This window comes from Cyprinus carpio, chromosome B3 (assembly GCF_018340385.1).
Source record: "Cyprinus carpio isolate SPL01 chromosome B3, ASM1834038v1, whole genome shotgun sequence".
Lineage (NCBI taxonomy): Eukaryota > Metazoa > Chordata > Actinopteri > Cypriniformes > Cyprinidae > Cyprinus > Cyprinus carpio.
In genome coordinates, this window is record NC_056599.1 from 20976372 (window position 1) to 20997834 (window position 21463).

Genomic DNA, 21463 nt, shown 5'->3' on the forward strand with positions numbered 1-21463 from the left:
CCTTAGTTTGCTTTTTTCTAAATTTTTGACATGTTTCACACTGTCTCACCATCTTTTCGATGTCTTTGTTTATTCTAGGCCAAGTTTCTCTAGCTCTCCTCTTACATTTTTCTACACCGAGATGACCTTCGTGAATTCTATGTAGTATGTCATGTCTCAAGCTTTGCGGAATGACGATTCTGTTTTGTTTCTGAAGGATTCCATCCACCACACATAGATCACCTCTGATGTCCTGGAATCTTGGAGATGAACTCACTGGCCATCCAATATACACAGCCGCGTTTCCACCGCTGGAACTTTACCCAGGAACTAGGGACTTTGGGCTGGTACTCGGTGTGTTTCCACGCAGGAACCAGGATCTAAATAAAGTTCCGGGTAGAAAAATGCCCCTCAGAAATGGTGCGTTCAAGTCCTCCTGGGAATTTCGTACGTACGAGGAGGGAAGTCGTGCTGACGACGTGAGGTGCGTTCAAGTCAGTTTCGTCGGAGCAAGATGGCGCTGTACCTTCTTACAACTGGTTATCATGGAAAAATGCTAAACGGAGAGATAAAAAAAATGTTAAAGCCATGTGCAATTTTGCGAATCAAACCATTTCTCGTCTAAAGGTGCACAAATGTTAGGATTTTTAGTTGTAATTCATTAACTTGCTGCTTATAACAAGATTAACGATGATCATGATAAATGACAGTTTACAGACTAGTAAACATTGAAATTCAATTAAAATTTACCGTCAACTCCAGACGTTGCATCCATTGATTCCGCCATGTTTATCACTGACACGCCCCCAACTCGTACAGATCGGGGCTTAAAGAAAAATCCAGAGCTCCCCACTGGTATTTACGATATTGTGGTGGCGTTCATGTGCATTTAACTCGTAAATACGAGTATATATACACATTTCCCTGAACGAAGTACATTTCTGCCGCTATTATTATGTTTAAATTAAAATGAAAGGAGGCAGTGGTGTTTAATATCATATTTCGTCTTACTGTAAATATACAGTGAGGAAAATTGCAGTAGGCAAGGCGAGCTGACTGATGTTATCAAGCACGCTGCTGTTTGCAGAATTACCGGACTTGCCTCGTTTCGTCCGCAGGAGATCACACTCCCGAGTCGAACTAGCAAAGTCCGAACTACCGAGGATGCAAGTCCAAAATTTGCGTACTTTGAATTGAGAAACACGCGCAGGCTTACATCACCAGACTATTTGCCTAATCTTCACGGTACTTTAGAAAGCGGTGGAAACGCAGAAAGCAACAGGTCTGTGGGGGAAAATAGTTCCTGGGGAAAAAAGTTCCTGGTACAATTGTTCTGGGTAAAATCACATGTTGTCGATGACAGCCTGCAACTCAGCATCTTTTTTGGTTTCTTCAGCTATTTGCTTTGACTTTGCTTCTGACACAAGAAACGCAGTGCGCACCATTCTCACATGAATCTCAACATCCCCTTCCTCTCAAATCGTACCTCTGTAATTTAATCATCAGTCTTTGAATCCTTGGTGTCATTTCATTCAGATTCTTTTTTATTATTGCAATTAATGGACGATGATCAGTTTCTGCAGTAAAGGTAGGAAGGCCATATACATAGTTATGAAATTTCTCCAGGCCGAAGACTAATCCCAAGCACTCCTTCTCAATTTGTGCATATCAACACTCAGAATCAGTCATGGATCTGCTTGCATATGCCACTGGCTTCCAGATCTCATCATCAGCTTGCAATAAAACTCCACCAAGACCATTCTTGGAGGCATCTGTGGACTCTTTGGTTTTCTTTGTTGGATCAGAGAATTGTAATACGGGTGCAGAGGTTAATGATATTTTCAGCTTTTGCCATTCACTCTCATGTTTGTCTGTCCATCCAAAGTCTGTTGTCTTTTGTAGGAGTTCTCGTAGGCATGACGTTTTTGCAGAAATATTCAGATTGAACTTTCCTACATAATTCACCCTACCCATGATGCACTGTACTCCTTTCCTTTCTGTGGGACTATCCATTCTTAGAATGGCACTGACCTTCTCACCGTCTATCCCTTGACTTGACAATTCGTCCCAAAGGAAAATAAGTTCTTGCACACCAAACTGACATTTGTTTTTGTTTAGTTTCAGTCCACTCAGTCTGATTTTCTGCAGCAATCTGGTCAATCTGCTGTTGTGCTCTTGAAGCGAAGATCCCCATATGATGATGTCATCAATATATGCTCTAACTCCTTCAAGTCCTTCAATGATGTTTTCTATCGCTCTGTGGTAGATTTCGGAAGCAGAAACAATTCCAAATGTCAGTCTAAGAAAAGAATATCCCCCAAATGGAGTGTTGAAGGTACAGTACTTTGTGCTGTCCTCTTCTAAACGTATCTGCCAAAATCCTTGTGAGGCATCAAGCTTTGTGAAATATTTGGCACCTGACATTTTATTCATTATTTCTTCATGTTTTGGTATTTAATAGTGCTCACGCTTTATGTTGTCATACAGATCTTTCGGATCCATGCACACTCTTAGGTCTCCGTCCTTTTTCTTGACACACGCCATTGAGTTCACCCAGTCAGTTGGTGCTTCTATTCTTTTGATGACTCCTAATGTGGTCATTCTGTCCAATTCTTTCTTTAGACGATCTTTGAGTGGAGCTGGAACTCGGCATGCAGGATGCACTACAGGTTGTGCATTTTCCTTTAACTGAATCTTGTAAACATAAGGTAAAACACCAAAGCCTTCAAAAGCATCTGCAAAGTTCTGCACTATGTCATCTACAGAGTTACTTGTAGTCACAGCTGAATTGTTGTGGTTGATTTGGTACACCCTTTTGACAAGATTCAAACTCTCACAGGGACTCTAGCAGGGACTCTAGTTCCTCAGCTACAACAGAGAAAAGTAAGTGATGCACTTTGTCTTTCACTGTTACTTTTAGCTTGCATATACCTAAAGAGGCAATGCTTTTTCCATTGTAGTCCTTGAAGTATTGGCTTTTTCTAGATTTTTGGCTTTTCTGTCATATTTTTGATGTCCAACATGCTAATTAAGTTTGCTTTAGCACCGGTATCCAGCTTGAGAGTGACCAGCGCTCCATTGATCTGTAGTGGTGCCTCATTTGTCATTTTTTACAGCGTCCTCTTGACTCTGTGCATTAACTGATAACTTTCCACCAGTGTGTCCACTGGTGTTTTCAGATTCCAGCTTGTTTTCACAGGTTACCATGCCGAAGAAGAATGTATTGCACAAGTCAGTTTCCTCTATCATTTTGACAGATTGCCCTTTTTGTTTAACTTTTCCTTTAGAAAAACATTGTTTTGCAAAATGATTTTTACCATAACACTTTGCACATTGTTTCCCAAAGGCTGGACATTGCTTAGGCTGATGTTCAGTACCACAACGTTGCAATTATACATGCCATCCTTCTGTTTCACAGCTCTGGACGTGCGTCGCTTCTCTTTGAAAGATATGACACCAATTGCAGCATCTGCACTTGAAGACACTTTTTGGCATCATTTCACCAAATGTTTTCACATGAAGTTGAGCAAGTTCACTGGCTTGACAAATTTTAATTGCCTCTTACAAAGTACATTTGTTGCATCCAGTGTGTGATGATATCAATCAATTGATATCATCACACACTGGATGCAACAAATGCCTCGTTTGTAATGGGTTTTATTTGTTTTGTCTCATCTAGTGATTTCCGGATTGCATACAAATCTTTCTATTTAACCGGATCTTCTTAGTGAACCAGTCGAACCAGTTCACCGAATCTATCTGAATCGTTTGAAACGGTTAGCGTCTCCAGTACACACTAATCCACAAATAACTTAAGTTATTCGGTTTATAAACGTGCCTTACACTCCCTCTGAAGCGAAATAAACCAATATTCAGAGTTATTCAGTTACTCCTAACAGTACATTGACTGAACTGCTAAAAGAAAGCGATGATGGGATGTGCACGAGCAGAGCAGCTGGACTATAGCCTTGTCCAAATACCCACACTTGCGGGCTGCATCCGAAAACTTAGGCAGATGACTTGCTGCCTCGCTGCCAAATCAGGCAATGACTTTGCAGGCAGCGTTTTTGCACGAAGGCACCTCATGAAACTGATTTTGGACAGGCTTCTGAGGCAGAGTAATGGTTAAATGATCTACAGTAAAATATAGAGAGTTTTGGTGATAAAATAATTAATATCTAACTATAAATTACACAAAAAAAATAAAATAAAAGATCAAAAACATACATTTACACACTGACCACCGACCGCAACTTTCAGACGCCATCTTAAATTAATTCATCTCAACACACAGAAACCAAACTGTCACAGAATGGAACGCACAGGATTGTGGGATATCAAAGGCAGCGAAGTATACATATATGCTGCCTTCAAAAATCTGTCAGATGAAGGCATCTCTGGAGACGGGAACAGAAACTAACATTGAATTCGGACGTGCCTTGATGCCTTCCTACCTTGGAATGCGTCCTCCGAAGGCAGCATTTTTCAGTTTTCGGATGCAGTCTCGGTCTTGGCCACTTGAGAGCGCGTGCGCGCGGCAGGAAGTAAGTGCACAAGACTGTCCAGATCTTAAAAACGCCAAAGCGCAGTGCCCTTAAAGCACACTAAATCCACACTCCGGAGCAGTATTCAAGGCTCAGTGTATCCCATCATGCATCATGTTGTGGAAATAAATCGCAACACTTTTTGCCAAGATCCCGAGAGGTCACGGAAACCTTTCCAATGTAAGTTAAATATTAATAATAATTAGATATTACATATAATTTGGTAGTAAAATAAAGTGCTACACGTTTTTTTTTTTTTTTTTTTTTTGGTGCAAAGGTGAGTAGCCTATATTTATTTTGTACATCATTTGCAACTGCTGTTTATCACTTAATTAGAAGCACCAGGAATTAAAGTGTGTCCCATCAGGTTAATGAAAAGTTGTACACACACTTGTGGGTCTTCATCCTCACTTGAACACTTGGGCCAAATACAGGAAATACGTCATATAAGTAGTCAAGTGATCAAGTGCAAAGACCTGTAATTGGACAAGGCATGAGTCTCGTGCTGCTGGCCTGGGAGACAGAACAGGGGCACGTATGTTAAGGGGCATAACATTTCCTCACATGCTTGAGGTATTCGGCCAATCACAACGCACTGAATAGTTGGTCAATCAGAGCACACCTCGCTTTTCAGAACGATGAGCTTTGTAAAAATCGACGCGTTTCAGAAGGCTGGGCATAGAGGAGAAACTATAATGTACATTATATGGAAATTAATGTGTTTTTTAAACCTTAAACCGCATAAACAAATTGCATTACACCAAATACACAAAATAATGTGTTTTTAGCAGCATCATATGACCCCTTTAATGATGATAATATTTAACATACTTTAGATTTTAGAATAGCAAAAAATATCAAAATACTATAAAAATAATAGTAATGATCTTAAATAATTTAATATTAATAATTTAAAAGGCAGAAATTTATTTTGTATGCTGTTGATTCACATTGAAGACATTAAGTTGATTATACAGATCTTATTTAAAAACATTAATGTTGATTTACAAGTGTTTTTGTTAACCTTTTTCAACCGTTTAGAATAAAACGTAATAACATTTTTCATAGATTTTAGTTGATTCCTCCAAAGTAACAGAGACACTGTCCTGACAGTAGATCACTTTTTAAAGTAGGCTGGGGAGGATTTCCCATAAAAACGCTGGTCAATACATTTGTTGGATGCATCCTACAAGGTGTTGCTGAAAGTTAAAAAAAAAAATCCTTGTTTGCAATTTCAGTCTCTTTTAAATAAAAAAATAATCATTTAGAATTCGAGGACCAGAAGCAACAGTTGATTGTTTGTATGTATGTAGGCCCATGTATGAATGAATGAATAAATGACAATTTTAATGATGCAAAACTTAAAAAAAAAAGAAAAAAAAAACTTTTTTATTATTATTATTAGGGGCAGATACAGGAAGGGTTTGATTAAGTTTATTATAGCACTAAAAATTGCTTCAATTTTTAATATCAGTGTGTTCATATTTGAAGGGCAGCTACAGAAAGGCATGCTGAAGAGATGTTTTAGGTAAAATAACAAATGTTGGCTTTGAGGTTTGATCACATGAACATTGCTTCTTCTTGTGGGTTTTTGGTTACTAACTCAAAGGCACCAGTCACTGTGTCTACTACTTCGACTACTGGGGGAAAGGAACCAAAGTCACCGTTTCCTCAGGTAAGATATTGTCGATACTTTCTGTTATTCAATTTTTGTTCAGTTTTGAAGATCAGGTAAGTGGTCTTGACACAAAATAACATGCAGTCATATTTAAATTTTTTGTCTTTGCTAATAGTGGAAAGGGGACGTCGGTAATCATAAACAATATCGAGTAAAACTCTCAGATTAAAGAAAGTGCGCACTAAAATATCTCAAAACTAGTCGCTTTGATAACGGAGGCCTGTGGCAAGACAGTGTAAATATACTATTAGGGTTATGGTATGACTCTTATCGTAAATCTTCTCGTTGTGACGAAGCCTTTGACTACTGGGGAAAGGGAACAATGGTGACTGTAACATCAGGTAAGACGATCGATTTTTTGTTTAGTTAGAGCCAAACTACAATAAATAAATAAATTTAAAAATGCATGTTTAGTAGCAGACTTTTTAGTCTACTATAGCCTAGTTAAAGAGAGAGAGAGAAAAAAAATAATGAACAATGTTGCATTGGATTGTACAAAGGATTGTAGCTGAATTTGCTGATATATGTATAAAAAAAATCGTTAGAGTTTTTGTGCGCTGAAGAAATGAAAAGTATCACTGTGACTACGCTTACTTTGACTACTGGGGGAAAGGCACGTCGGTCACAGTGACATCTGGTAAGAAGAAACATTTAAATCTTTCATAAACATTGACACGTGTTTTAAATAGATATTAAAGCTTAAAGGAAAACTAAATGTACAGACCGCTTGTCCGTTTTACAAGAATGAAAGTTAGACTGAATTAAAAGGATAAAAAGTTAAATTTGTGGCTTAGGAAAATAAATAAAGCTGACTTGTCATAAGAGCGTACATAATAGATATTTTTGTACAATATCCATGGCTAAAACTGTCAGTGTGACAATGCTTTTGACTACTGGGGGAAAGGAACCATGGTCACTGTCTCGTCAGGTAAGAAAAACCTTCTAAACAAAATCTGATCTAAGTACGAAAAAATTGTCACAGGTAGGCTAATTTGTCAAAAAGTTGTTTTTATATTTAAGCAATGTTTAAATGGCTATTTACTCTACGATTCGCACAATTAAAGTCGGGACATGCCTTTAGAGTTTTGCTAGAAACGCAAAGATTCACATTAATTCTGAATAATTATTTTTTACATAATGTAGCCTACACGAATTTAGATAAAACAACGATTCGGCTACAGGTCATTTAACAGATCCTGGGCATTTTTGAGTTGCATTTTTATACTGCGCTGTAACATTAAAAGAATATCGTGTAACTGGGCTTTCGACTACTGGGGACCGCGGCACCAAAGTCACCGTTACAAACAGTAAGATTTTATTATGCAAGGACAGTTGTATCGTAAAATAAGACAAAATGTCACATGTATGTATTATCATTTACAGTTTTATTATTATATCAGTAGTTAAGAGTTTTCTATTGATTGTTGTCAAATGAATGTTTTTTTCCATTAGAAAATGTTTAAGACTAGGCTACATAATTGTATAATGTTTCGTTGTATAGCTGCTAAAAAACGAATAAAAATCAATAACAGTAGTTATTGTTAAACGGCTGCTTTAACTGTTCATTCTTCTCGCAAGTGTTGCCAGTCTGGGCAAATATTAGAATAATTAATATCAGCTAAATATGACTAAATAACTAAACTGCAACGTGTCGCGTGCCTGTTTTTTTTTTTTTTTTTTTTTTTTTTTTTTTTTTTACAATGCTATGGCCACTACTTTTTATATTTTAAAATAATAAATTATTACTAAGAAAAAAAATTCTAAAATACAAATTCAGTTCTAAATAAATAAGTAAAACACCGGCGTAGGTCGATACCCAACCGCTATTTAATAATTACAGATTGGGTTATAGGCTAATTATCCCTTTTCGAATTATTCCAAAGTTCAGTGTTACAATAATGCTATATATGAATGTTACAATAATGCTATATATGAATGTTACAATAATGCTATATATCAATGTTACAATAATGCTATATATCAGTGTTACAATAATGCTATATATCAATGTGACAATAATGCTATATATCAATGTAACAATAATGCTATATATCAATGTTACAATAATGCTATACATCAATGTTACAATAATGCTATATAAATTCTCGAAAGGATTGTTTTAGCCTATTTGTTCGTTTGGTTCACACTTTATTTTAAAATTCAATTATCGCTATTAACAAACCATTTATTAGCCTTAATTATACTCCTGATTTTCTGCTTATTTAAAGTTAGTAAGGTAATTGTTAAGTTTAGGTGTTGGGTCGGGTTAAGGGATGTAGAATATCGTCATACAGAATATGTGGTTTATAAGTAGGCTAATAATAAACAGCCAGGTGTGTTAATAATAGACATGATAATAAACAATTAATAGTGAGAGTTGGGTTCCTATACTAAAGAGTTATATTTGTTTGTTTTAACTTATACAATTAACAGGTTATGTGAACTGACTAATTTGAAACTAACTGAAAAGTAATCCATGCAGTCAAAATTTCATGTAATAAAGTAGGCTATAGATATATAGGCTAACACTTTATTTATTACAGCATCCAAGAAAAAAAAAATATTTCACCTAATTCGCAAGATTTTGTGTTTTATTATGCCGCTCGTAGAAATGCTTGATTCTGTTTGGTCAAGATGTAATGTCTCTACAGCTGAATCATCTCCACCAACGTCAATCTTCGCCATGTCCCAGTGTACTCCTGATTCTACTGGGTTCTTCACCATCGGCTGCATGGCAAGAGGTTTCTCACCTGCGGACTCGCTGACTTTTAAATGGACGGATTATAATACGAAGGAGTTGAGTGATTTCGTGCAGTATCCAGCATTCGGCAGTGGTGGAGAATATACCAAAGTCAGCCATATGCGCGTGAGAAAAAGCGAGTTGGATCCTCAAAAACCATACAACTGCGAAGCTTCAAATTCTAAAGGCAAAAAGAATAGTAAAGTTCCTCTTCTTCCACCACGTAAGTTACATTTTTAAAATGTCTAACATTTTACATTAGCTACTTCATGTGTCTCTCTATAGTATTTTGCTGTTGGATTAAGATAATGTTGTTGTTTCTTTGTGGAGGCTCATGTTTGATTGGAAATTTTATCGCACTCTTTGGTTTATTTAACCAGTTATTCTGCTGTTATAACTGTGGATGTCAAGCACTTATCAAAGTCTGATGTCAGTCAATGTTTACACCAGCTGAGAAAAGCAAGGCTCTAAAAATGCTATAACAAAAAAACGAAAAGCACATTATAGGGCTACACAATTTCTTTAATCAATGAAATACCCATAGGCTTTTAGAAATACTTCAGGGAATGCAATGACATATGAGATTTTTACCCGCTGTTTCAACCAAAATAAAAAGATGGAGATGATGAAGAAGAAGAAGAAGAAGAAAATTTAAATATAAATACGCTATACAACATTTAACATTGACGTTCAAACTCAACTACAAGAGCATCTTATTTGCTTGCATAAAAAGGCATGTTGCACTATTTTCTTTTGCTTTTCATGTCCCCTCTGCTTTCTCCTGTATGTTGCCAGCCCCACCGCCAGATGTGCGTGCAACTGTGTACTTAACAGCACCTACAAAAATGGATTTAGAGAACGAAACAGCAACCTTCATGTGTTTAGCCCAACGGTTTTCGCCTAAATCACACACGTTTAAGTGGTTTCTGGATGGTAACGAGCTGAAAAAAACGATAGAAAATTATGACAAAAGTGAGAAGAAAGGCTCAGTAACCGAATATAGTGCAACAAGCATTTTGCAAATCAGTGCCGAAGCCTGGAAGAAGCAAACCAGCAAAGTTAAGTGTGAGTTCGTGCACAAGGCGGGAAATGAAGAAAGAGAGGCCGAATATGCAGGTATGTTTTCCATTGAGAACTGTGAATGTTTTTAAAAAAATAGAAATGTTTCTTTATTCATATGTTATTCATATATATATATATATATATATATATATATATATATATATATATATATATATATATATATATATATAATTATTCTTTATATATAGAATTATTCATATTTCTCCTCAAATCTGTCTGATTTTTCTACCCAGTTCCTATTCAAGATTGCAGCGATATTGCTGTTGATATAGTGCCTCCCTCCCTTGAAGCCATGCTGAAAAATAGAACAGGAGTGCTGAAGTGCAAAGCTTTATCAGAAAATCCAGGATTCGGCAAAATAACAATAACAGCTAATAATAACAACATCGCTGAGAAAGATATAAAGGGCAACGAAAAACATGTGGAACTTGATGCCCCGATTGGCTATGAAGAATGGAGCAACGGCACTGAATTTACATGCACCGTTGAGCACAACGAGCTAGCAGAGCCCAAGTCGACTAAGTTCGTCAGAGAAAATGGTATGGGTTTTTCTTTTTGTAAAACATCATGCAGTTCATGCTTTCACAAGTTCTTTTGATTTATATTTCATTGCAATTGACGTTAATATAGAGTTTGACAAAAAAACAATAATAAGGAAACGACTCATGACTCATTCTGGTCTTAACTGTGATCTTGTATTACTAGGTAAAAAACCCAAGAAACCCACTGTTTTCGTATTAGCACCCCCAGAGCACAAAAAGGGTGAACCGATGACCCTGACATGTTATGTGAAGGACTTCTACCCCAAAGAGGTGTTTGTGTCTTGGCTTGCTGATGATGAACCTGTGACTTCTAAATACAGCACTAGCCCTGCCAATTCAGAAAGATCAAACCTTCTCAGTCTACAGTCAGCTAACAGTTAATGATTCCAAGTGGACGAATGGTACAGTGTTCAGTTGTGTCGTGTATCACGAAGCCATTGATGAAAAAATGCGCGTACTGACAAGATCTATTACTGATAATATTGAAAAGGCAGGAGTAATTAATTTAAGTATGAATACCCCTGCATTTTGCAAGCCCTAGAGCATTGTGTATGTGATGTCTTCCTGTTATGCCTGTTAAGTGTTTTCTTTTTGTTTTTGAGTTACATGTCCATATTTGTAATTGTGTTGGTCTTTAATGTTTGTGGCTTCTTGCTTCTTTGAGATACTTTCTTGCACGTTACATTTAGGAAAAGACTAATAAAAAAGAAACAAAGCATAATTCCTGTGCATTTAGTTTCTGTTATTATACCTGTTTATCATATTTCTCTGTCACAGCATATGTGAGCATTAAAGATCTCAAACATCATAAAATAACATCACATAAATTGAAATAAAAACTGGATATATATTTATTGAATGACACAAAATGTATTCAAATGAAAACATGAAACTTAAGTTAAAATATCAAAAAACTAAAAATATAATAATGAAAGCAATTTTTAAAAGTAATTAAGAAATACAAATAAATAAAAATACTTTTATTAAATATAAAAAAAATAGTACTGTTTGATATAACTGCAGTTAAAAAAAGACTAAATGTCATTAAAGCTATACCATCAACTGGCACATAAAATGCTTAATAATATCAGTGTGTGTGTGTGTGTGTGTGTGTGCATATTGTATGTCATTTGTACTGTTTGATATTATAATCACCTAAACACATTATGCTCTCCATTTCAGTTATTAGAGACAGATAATTCATAGACACATCAGTTCGTCTACAGCATGCCAAGACACATTCAGCTGACTTATATGAGGTTGTCAGGGTCACCTTTCTTTGCTTATATTTCTGTTGTGTTTTAGTTATGTAGTAAATGTGCTACATAATTAACAAGATGAAACATGGCAGATGAAAATCCTCAAATTTCAAAAACAGCATAATTCAATCATGGTTCTTTCTCTGCCACAATATTCTAATTGGTTTCCTTTTACTGGATATCCCTGCCCTCAGCGGACTTGTCTAATTTTATATGAGGATCGGCAGGTGAAGTGATTAAAACATTATAATTGTAAGAGAACATGTTTGTGCTGGACAGTGGCGTTGTTGTCCTGTTAGTCATTCAAATGTGTTCTTGTCTGTTCCTGCAGCAGTGATTGTGTGGCTAGAGCATCCCCTGTACGAAGCCAGTGATACAGATGATAGTGGCATTGCAAACACTGCCATAACCTTTGTTTTCCTGTTCCTCATCACCTTGTTCTACAGCATAGGGGCTACTTTTGTTAAGGTATACATTTTTTATTTTATTTATTTTTTTTATAGTTGATTTTTAGTTTAGGATAAACATGAGACTAGATTTTATAGGAGCATTTTAATTTTGTGCTAATGATTTAGTCATTTGGGGAGAGATGATGCAAAAAAAGTTGTCCTTCCTTTTAAACATATATTTAACTTTGACATACATTTAACATTTGCATGTTACACAGAATAATTTTTTCTGGCTCTAACTGGTGTCAACTTATGCTTTCAGGTGAAATGATTCCTTTAAACACACAAAATATCTCACAAAAAAACAGCTCTTCTCTTTTCACAATATTAAAAATATGATATTGATATTTTTTTTTAAAATTTTGTTTTTCCTCCAATAAAAAAAAGAAACCAATTGATTGCTCTTGTATTTTTTTTTTTTTTCTTCTCAAGTTTACAAAATTTCATCTCAAGGAGAAACTGATTTGCATGATCAACTCTAATGCTGCTCTGAACATGTTTATTTAAACTACATAAAAAGTAACATTTATTAATACAAAGAAGTATTTAAAAGCCTGTTTGAAATGTTTCCCTATTTTCTGAATGTAATAACTTACACATAATTTTCTTTAAATTCAAAGCTTAAATTTCTCTAAATCTGCAAGGCTTTGTTCTTTGTGAGACTGAAGCACAACATTTTCTAGTTGTGGATATTTGTGAGTGTAAATATTTCATGCTTCAAAGTATATTAAAACATAAATTGCATAACAAGCAAGTTGTTTTATGTAAATGGCAAGGTGTCTTTCCTGTGCAGATGTGCTTAACCATGTCTCAGAGATGCAGGTGGTTTTCAGTTCTGCTTTCGGTGGCTATTTTAGCTTGACTGTTACTTAACGTTTCCATCTGCTATTTGCTATGTTCACTGAAGCATGATTCTGACTTCCTCTTCTGTCCATCTTCGTTTTCAGTATCTGCAACATTTAAAAACTCCCTTGATGTAAATAATCACCACACTGAAACATCAACAGCATTAATTTGAAAATCTTTTTGAATTCATTGAATAAGCATTTTTATAAAATTTGTGCCTTTGTTTATACCACACTGCCTAAGTTAATTGATTTTTGTCTCTATTTTAATAGCAATACGTGTCTATAAGCCTAATATTACTCTGCTGAGTAGAGAGGACGGTGACAGGATTGTGTTGGAGTGCCAGTTGAATGATTATTTCCCAGACAAACTTTCTGTACAATGGCTTGATGGTGAAAAGTCTGTCAGAGGTCAAATTGCTAAAAAGTTTCAGAACGCTGATAAAGGCGAGACAAAGTACACTTACATAAGTCAGCTATCTATCAGGGCCACATATGAATACAAAAAGTACACCTGTAAAGCCACCCACAACTCTGAAGTGTTCATGACAGAATATGACATGTGCACGGGTAAGTTGAGCATAATGAAGAAAATAATGAACAACTTTCAAAACCTAATATCTGGCTCATTGAAATGTTTGAAAGTATAATTATTTTATTAGCACATATTTATTATTAATTACATGTGATTATTGGCTGAATGTAAAACTAACTTTATTTATTTCACCTGTACAGCCAAGCCTTTGTTCAAACCTTCAGTCCAAATAAAGAAATTTCATCTCAGAGACATTATAAAGGACAAGAAGGTCACAATTTCCTGTGTTGTTGAAGCACCAGACAACACTAAAGTGTCATGGTTAACAGACGGGTTAAGCAAAAGAGCCACCAAAGAATCCAAAGACCAGTCCAATAACATTGTGAGCAACTTGACTTTGTCCGAAAATGATTGGTTGACTCTTAAGACCGTTGTTTGTACTGCTAAACATCCATGTTTACCTGAAGAGAAGGTTGAGATTCAAACTGGTAAGTGATTTCTTTTCAACTGATCTGAATTTGTCAATACACTTGATGGCAATTTAGCTCCTAAAACCCAGATGTCATGTGTTAAAGTGTATTTTTGCTCCTCAGATGATATAAAGACAGATCCTGTAGTGGTGATCAGGAGGCGTTTCGTGAAATCAGTGCAGACAGCCAGTGCCGTGCTGGAGTGTGTTGTAAGTGGTCTCCCATCTGGTGAGGTCTGCATCAACTTCCAGGCCAATACAGCAGACATCACAGCATTAAGCTGTGTGGATTGGGCCCCATCCGAAAACATTTGGTCCTTGACCAAACATTTGACAATACCTAAAGCTCAGCAGATGAATGGAAACACCTTTACCTGTAAAGTTCATAGACCCTTTAAATCCTGGACATCCAATTCTACTGGAAAACATTTTTGGTGAGGAATGAACATTTCATCAATACAACCTTAAATATAATGGGGACAGTAATTGATGTAATGTATTTTATAAATGATGTTTTTATGTTTTTTTTCACTGAACATTTGACACATTTCTCCTCAGGCGATCCTACCATAGAGCTTGCTGTTGTTCCCAGTGTGGGTCGATCTAGTTCAGACCCACAGAAGCTGCGGTGTTCTGCGACAGGATTCGACCCGAAAATCAAGTGGCTTTCAGAATCTACGGAGAAAACTGGTAGAGATTTAGACCCCACAGTGATGGAAGATGGACGTATGAAAGCATACAGTGAGATACTGGTGCCACAGCAAGAGTGGAATCAAGGGATCACTTACACCTGTCAGATAAATAACGGACACGATGGAAAAACTGCTGAGAAACGCACCAGTATTTGCACAGGTAAACATGCCAGATGTGACAGGAACCCAGTTGTTCTGCTGTCAGAGATGAAGTAATAATTGAAAATGAATTCCGGATGATTTTTCAGACATGAGATCTGGTTTGTGACGAAAGTATTTTGGTGTAGTTCTGCAGCAAAGATGTTTTGTTTTCAATATACTTTTTACAATTTTTTACTAACATTTTTTGCTTGACGGTATAAGCATCATCATGTGATTTTTAGCTGAATGCAAGGTTAACTTTATTAATTTTCCCTGTACAGCACAATCTTTGTTCAAACCTTCAGTCCAAATAAAGAAATCTCATCTCAGAGACATTATAAAGGACAATACGGTCAAAATTTCCTGTGTTGTTGAAGCACCAGACAACACTAAAGTGTCATGGTTAACAGACGGGTTAAGCAAAAGTGGCACCAAAGAATCCAAAGACCAGTCCAATAATATTGTGAGCAACTTGACTTTGTCCAGAAATGATTGGTTGACTCTTAAGACCGTTGTTTGTACTGCTAAACATCCATGTTTACCAGAAGAGAAGGTTGAAATTCAAACTGGTAAGTGATTTCTTTTCAACTGATCTGAATTTGTCAATACACTTGATGGCAATTTAGCTCCTAAAACCCAGATGTCATGTGTTAAAGTGTATTTTTGCTCCTCAGATGATATAAAGACAGATCCTGTAGTGGTGATCAGGAGGCGTTTCGTGAAATCAGTGCAGACAGCCAGTGCTGTGCTGGAGTGTGTTGTAAGTGGTCTCCCATCTGGTGAGGTCTGCATTAACTTCCAGGCCAATACAGCAGACATCACAGCATTAAGCTGTGTGGATTGGGCCCCATCCGAAAACATTTGGTCCTTGACCAAACATTTGACAATACCTAAAGCTCAGCAGATGAATGGAAACGCCTTTACCTGTAAAGTTCATAGACCCTTTAAATCCTGGACATCCAATTCTACTGGAAACATTTTTGGTGAGGAATGAACATTTCATCAATACAACCTTAAATATAATGGGGACAGTAATTGATGTAATGTATTTTATTAATGATGCATTATTTTTCTTTTCACTGAACATTTGATTTTTTCTCCTCAGGAGATCCTACCATAGAGCTTGCTGTTGTTCCCAGTGTGGGTCGATCTAGTTCAGACCCACAGAAGCTGCTGTGTTCTGCTACAGGATTCGATCCGAAAATCAAGTGGCTTTCAGAATCTAGGGAGAAAACTGGTAGAGATTTAGACCCCACAGTGATGGAAGATGGACGTATGAAAGCATACAGTGAGATACTGGTGCCACAGCAAGAGTGGAATCAAGGGATCACTTACACCTGTCAGATAAATAACGGACACGATGGAAAAACTGCTGAGAAACGCACCAGTATTTGCACAGGTAAACATGCCAGATGCGACAGGAACCCAGTTGTTCTGCTGTCAGAGATTAAGTAATAATTGAAAATGAATTCCGGATGATTTTTCAGACATGAGATCTGGTTTGTTACGAAAGTATTTTGGTGTAGTTCTGCAGCAAAGATGTTTTGTTTTCAATATACTTTTTAAAAATTTTTACTAACATTTTTTGCTTGACCAGTCTAAGCATCATCACGTGATTTTCAGCTGAATGCAAGGTTAACTTTATTCATTTTCCCTGTACAGCACAATCTTTGTTCAAACCTTCAGTCCAAATAAAGAAATCTAATCTCAGAGACATTATAAAGGACAAGAAGGTCACAATTTCCTGTGTTGTTGAAGCACCAGACAACACTAAAGTGTCATGGTTAACAGACGGGTTAAGCAAAAGTGGCACCAAAGAATCCAAAGACCAGTCCAATAACATTGTGGGCAACTTGACTTTGTCCAGAAATGATTGGTTGACTCTTAAGACCGTTGTTTGTACTGCTAAACATCCATGTTTACCAGAAGAGAAGGTTGAAATTCAAACTGGTAAGTGATTTCTTTTCAACTGATCTGAATTTGTCAATACACTTGATGGCAATTTAGCTCCTAAAACCCAGATGTCATGTGTTAAAGTGTATTTTTTGCTCCTCAGATGATATAAAGACAGATCCTGTAGTGGTGATCAGGAGGCGTTTCGTGAAATCAGTGCAGACAGCCAGTGCTGTGCTGGAGTGTGTTGTAAGTGGTCTCCCATCTGGTGAGGTCTGCATCAACTTCCAGGCCAATACAGCAGACATCACAGCATTAAGCTGTGTGGATTGGGCCCCATCCGAAAACATTTGGTCCTTGACCAAACATTTGACAATACCTAAAGCTCAGCAGATGAATGGAAACGCCTTTACCTGTAAAGTTCATAGACCCTTTAAATCCTGGACATCCAATCCTACTGGAAACATTTTTGGTGAGGAATAAACATTTCATCAATACAACCTTAAATATAATGGGGACAGTAATTGATGTAATGTATTTTATTAATGATGCATTATTTTTTCTTCACTGAACATTTGATTTTATCTCCTCAGGAGATCCTACCATAGAGCTTGCTGTTGTTCCCAGTGTGGGTCGATCTAGTTCAGACCCACAGAAGCTGCTGTGTTCTGCGACAGGATTCGATCCGAAAATCAAGTGGCTTTCAGAATCTAGGGAGAAAACTGGTAGTGATTTAGACCCCACAGTGATGGAAGATGGACGTATGAAAGCATACAGTGAGATACTGGTGCCACAGCAAGAGTGGAATCAAGGGATCACTTACACCTGTCAGATAAATAACGGACACGATGGGAAAAAACTGCTGAGAAACGCACCAGTATTTGCACAGGTAAACATGCCAGATGCGACAGGAACCCAGTTGTTCTGCTGTCAGAGATAAAGTAATAATTGAAAATGAATTCCGGATGATTTTTCAGACATGAGATCTGGTTTGTTACGAAAGTATTTTGGTGTAGTTCTGCAGCAAAGATGTTTTGTTTTCAATATACTTTTTAAAAATTTTTACTAACATTTTTTGCTTGACAGTATAAGCATCATCACGTGATTTTCAGCTGAATGCAAGGTTAACTTTATTCATTTTCCCTGTACAGCACAATCTTTGTTCAAACCTTCAGTCCAAATAAAGAAATCTAATCTCAGAGACATTATAAAGGACAAGAAGGTCACAATTTCCTGTGTTGTTGAAGCACCAGACAACACTAAAGTGTCATGGTTAACAGACGGGTTAAGCAAAAGTGGCACCAAAGAATCCAAAGACCAGTCCAATAACATTGTGGGCAACTTGACTTTGTCCAGAAATGATTGGTTGACTCTTAAGACCGTTGTTTGTACTGCTAAACATCCATGTTTACCAGAAGAGAAGGTTGAAATTCAAACTGGTAAGTGATTTCTTTTCAACTGATCTGAATTTGTCAATACACTTGATGGCAATTTAGTTCCTAAAACCCAGATGTCATGTGTTAAAGTGTATTTTTGCTCCTCAGATGATATAAAGACAGATCCTGTAGTGGTGATCAGGAGGCGTTTCGTGAAATCAGTGCAGACAGCCAGTGCTGTGCTGGAGTGTGTTGTAAGTGGTCTCCCATCTGGTGAGGTCTGCATTAACTTCCAGGCCAATACAGCAGACATCACAGCATTAAGCTGTGTGGATTGGGCCCCATCCGAAAACATTTGGTCCTTGACCAAACAATTGACAATACCTATAGTTCAGCAGAGGAATGGAAACACCTTTACCTGTAAAGTTCATAGACCCTTTAAATCCTGGACATCCAATCCTACTGGAAACATTTTTGGTGAGGAATAAACATTTCATCAATACAACCTTAAATATAATGGGGACAGTAATTGATGTAATGTATTTTATTAATGATGCATTATTTTTTCTTCACTGAACATTTGATTTTATCTCCTCAGGAGATCCTACCATAGAGCTTGCTGTTGTTCCCAGTGTGGGTCGATCTAGTTCAGACCCACAGAAGCCTGCTGTGTTCTGCTACAGGATTCGATCCGAAAATCAAGTGGGCTTTCAGAATCTAGGGAGAAAACTGGTAGTGATTTAGACCCCACAGTGATGGAAGATGGACGTATGAAAGCATACAGTGAGATACTGGTGCCACAGCAAGAGTGGAATCAAGGGATCACTTACACCTGTCAGATAAATAACGGACACGATGGGAAAACTGCTGAGAAACGCACCAGTATTTGCACAGGTAAACATGCCAGATGCAACAGGAACCCCTTCTCTATAATCAACATTGCAATGAAATGCAGATATCTGATAATATTATAGTTATATGCAAGAATGTTTGATTACTTTCCTTACCTTTGAGTCAGCAAATGTAATCTCTCAACACATGTGTTCACTGTCCAACAGTGATTGCGCCATCCAGTCAGCGGGCAGAGGTCTACCTAGTGGGTCCATCCCTCAGTAGTGTGAGATCTGAGACCTCTGTGAGTTTGACATGTTTGGTTGTTGGTCAGAGTGTCAAGTTGTTCTCCATTCAGTGGAAAGAGAATGGTATCGTTCACAATCCAAATGGCCATGAACAAGAGCCTAGAGATCATAACAATGGGACTCAAAGCAAAGAAAGCATTTTGAAGGTTTCAGTTAGAGACTGGAATGCATATGCTGTCTTTGCCTGTGAGGTTAAGCATCTGTGCTCAAATTATGCACAGCAGAAGAGAATCTCAAAAACCCGAGGTGAGCACTTACAGTTCTCAGCGCTGCCATTTCAGAAACTATTTTTTGATAACTAATTGTTGCCTTATGCCCGCAGACCCCAAACAACCCACTGTGAGAATCCTCAGACCCTCAGACAGTGATCTCTCTGGACTCAAAAATCCCAGCCTTCTTTGCTTGATCACTGGTTTCTTCCCATCTGATATCTCCGTGCAGTGGCAACTAAATGGGACGCAACTAGATGCGTCTCAGTTCACTAACAGTCCTGTGGCTGCTCATACTTCAGAAGGTTTTGCAATGCATAGTGCCCTAATGCTGCCTGCATCAGAGTGGAAGGATGGCACATTCTCATGTGTTGTTTCTCATGAGTCATCCCAAAATCCAATCACCGCCACTGTAGAGAACTTGTACGGTGGGTGCCATCTGGATGAAACTGACCTGATATTTTAAATAGGATTGATTCAATTTAATTGCTGAGATTATTTTCATGTTGGTTTCGAAAAACTTTGATATGATTGTGAAGAAAGGTTTCAATTTAAGCTATATAAATAAAATTACATAAAAGTATATATACTATACAAATATATACAATTATATAATTATAGAACTTTTAACACTTTTAACACTTTTTTTTTTTTTTTTTTTTTTTTAGCCTCTTTGATTATCTCTCCTCCATCTGTAGAGTTGCTGCAGGGTACAAGTGTGCCTGAGCTAGTGTGCCTGGTATTTGGTTTCAGCCCACCTGCCATCAACATCACCTGGTGGCTAGGTAAGACTGAGGTGTCTGCCCACAAGGTCACTCACCCCGCAAAAGGCCCTGATGGAAAATTTAGCATCCGGAGCCACCTGGATCTCCAACCTTCAGACTGGGTGCCTGGTGAGGTGTACACATGTGAGGTCACTCATGTTACTGGTATCCTGTCTACTAACATCTCAACGAAAACAGGTACCCTAGATTTCAAGTAAAACAATTTTATCAAGGAAATAATGAAGTTTAAATGTTAACTTATTCTTATGTTTTTTACAGCATTATTTGAAGAGGCTATATTTTTGAATGAGAACAAACCTGAAGCTATTGTACAGGATACAGTTGAAGAGGCCTGGAACATGGCCTGTGCATTCCTCGTCCTCTTCCTGCTCGCTCTTCTCTATGGGTGCACAGTGACTTTGGTCAAAGTCAAGCTTACATGAGCAATATTTTGTGTTTATGCTTTCTAGATTCCTTTGCTTATTTGTTGTTGCTGTTTTGACTTTTCAATTGGCATTACTTTGCAAAAATTATATGGTAAATATCAGCTTTTCGCCTTTTAAATATGAATAAAACAAAAAAAAGTTGTAATACTTTTTTTTTGGTTATATTAGCAGTACATGTAAACATCACTGATATGTCATTTTGTCTTTTTTTTTTCGAATTATTCCTGAAAGTTATCTCAAATTATGTATTGTTTGTGTTTTTGAATAAAATAGCCAACTCCATTGTCTTGCTTTGGCTAATTTCACAGCCAGAATTTTAGTCAAGCTATATTGTTGAAATAATATTTTTTAAACTATTTGAATAATTTGACAAAATTTCTTACAGCTTAAATATTAAATTATACACAACACAAATGTTGGAAATTCTTAAAACATAACAAATGGTTGATTTTAATTTCACTCATTGTTTAGATGATTGCTGTTTAAAATGATTTTCATATGATATGATGATTTTCATAGGTTAAGACTGAAAGTCTGGGATGATGGCTAAGTTTCCAGGCCAGTGTTATTGCTTCATAGAAAACAAAGAAACAAATAAAAAATCAATCCAAGGGACGCGGGAATATTACATTTACATTTAGTAATTTAGCAGATGCTTTTATCCAAAGCGACTTACAAAT

At 36.9% G+C, this 21463-nt stretch overlaps 1 pseudogene; it reads left to right on the forward strand.

Annotated features, from left to right (window-relative positions):
* Positions 1 to 4656: 4656 nt before the first annotated feature.
* On the forward strand, positions 4657 to 20960 carry LOC109062332 (annotated as a pseudogene).
* The last annotated feature ends 503 nt before the right edge of the window (positions 20961 to 21463 follow it).